Here is a 2060-nt window from a genome sequence, read left to right on the forward strand (position 1 = left end):
CTCTTTCCCCATTGAATATGCTGCTACTTTCTATTCTGTGTCTTGCCTATAGGCTTATATACTGTACTTGGGGATTGGTCTTGACAATTCAACTCCTTTTGCACAGAAAACTGAGTTTAGTTATTGACATCATATCTGGTGTCTTGACATTCAGACACTTGCTAACAATCTTGAATCCATCGGAGAGCGTGAATCACAGTTCTGGGGTGTGCTGCTGGCACGCAAGTGGGAGGAAGCACTGTTAGGAAGCCTCTCCGCCTGGAGCCGTACCACCGCCCGCGTCCTGCTCTCTGGTTTGACTGGCTCTAACAGCAGTGGTATGAAACGAGGAGCAATCCTCCACCCTGTGGGATCTCTTACCGTCTCCTCCTCTGAGTTCAAGTTCTGGTCTAATGAAGTGGATGGATAGCAGTAGTCAGAACCATGCGTACAAATTATTGAGCATTTCTGAAGTATGAAAATAAAGCGGGTTTTGTGCATTTTTGAGCACATTCATACGTTTTATACATTGTATGTACTGATTTTTCTTTAGTTTTATAGGTACGAATGTGTGTGTGCGTGTGTGTGTGTTTCTGGGTGGCGCGAGAGAGAGATATATATATACACACACGCACACTGTATATATATATATACACACTGTAGACTGTAACCTTTGTGCTGTGTCCAGCTAGGTGAAGCTAAGCACTGGGATATAAACTAGGCTCTTAGGGTTAACACTTCTCTCAAGCTGGCTACACTCTGTTGTCTGACAGACTGTGATAGCGTACACTTAAGTAAGATGCAAAGTCTATGCTACTACAATCTGTTCCTGAAAAATATTTTGTTAGCAGTGCAGAATAGAAAACTTTCAACTTCTTTTGAAGCCAGATGGAATATCTGTTCTTTGTAGTATCCTAGCGCAATAACAAAAGGCCTTTTAGCTTGGTTTAGTCTCTGAAGCTGTGTTTCGTGGCCGAGGTGAACAGATACCTCACACTACTTCTAACACTGCGGGAATCTGTTTGATACTTTTTTTATTTTACTTTTGGTTCTGTGGTGAATTTTATTTGAAAATAAGCTCTGTTACAACGGGCAACTTCATGGTGGCTCCTGGTTGTAGCTATTCCAAATGGAGGCTTCTTTGTAGAAGCCTCGGTGTGATATTTTCCCCATTGCTTCTGAACCTTTCCCACTTGTATATTGGCACGGAGGCTGCTACTTTCTCTCTTTTCCCCTATCCTTCTTCATCTTAACTGTAAACAAGGGAAATTTTGCCTTGAACAGAGTAGCTCACTAAGTACAGCTCATTTACCTCTTGGTGAGCTTCTAATTTGGCAATAAAATTGTCATTTTTTTTCCCCTTTTTAATGTAGCTTTTTCACATTGAGTACTTTTCTCTTGGACTAAGAGCCTTTGTAGCAGAAAACGTCACAACTACTCAGACGTCTGGACCAACTGGGGAAGAGTTAAGTTTTCTTGACAGTAGTTGACTCCTCAGCAAACCTTCCTTGCCCTTGGCAAGGTGACTGGTAAGCAGTTTGTCCTGAGCACCAATTACAGAGGGTTGATGCTTGCCTGAGGAAGACCTTTCCGTTTTGATTGCCATTAGATTGATGAGATCTTTGGAGTTTTGTGCATTGATTTCCCCCCCCCGCCACCGTTCACTTCTCTGGATGTTTTTCTTAACTACTGATGCATCCCAAATGTCCCTCCAGACCCAGCGAGGGACATGGCGTTACCACATCATTCCCAGCAGCACGCGTGAGCAGAGGGCGCGTTTCTCTTGGGATGTCCTTGACCGCAGCAGTCGTAAAGTCGCAGCACTCAGTTCTGCGCAGGGCTCGCACCTCCCGTTGTGGCCTCGGACAAAACCGCTCCTCAGATTCCTCATCCTTACGACATACTGTGGTGCCATATTGAGGTCTCTGCTGTTCCTTCAAGAACAGCCCTAGATACTTCTATCGGTGTTAGCAGCGATACCCATACACAGTCTCACAGCAGCCTCTAATTTTTTTTACTGGGTGAGTTGTAGAGTATTGTAATGTTAGAAGGACAGCGGGTTTCATTCTGTGCTAGAAGGT

The sequence above is a fragment of the Pygoscelis adeliae genome, unplaced genomic scaffold, assembly GCF_000699105.1.
Source record: "Pygoscelis adeliae isolate BGI_AS28 unplaced genomic scaffold, ASM69910v1 Scaffold358, whole genome shotgun sequence".
Lineage (NCBI taxonomy): Eukaryota > Metazoa > Chordata > Aves > Sphenisciformes > Spheniscidae > Pygoscelis > Pygoscelis adeliae.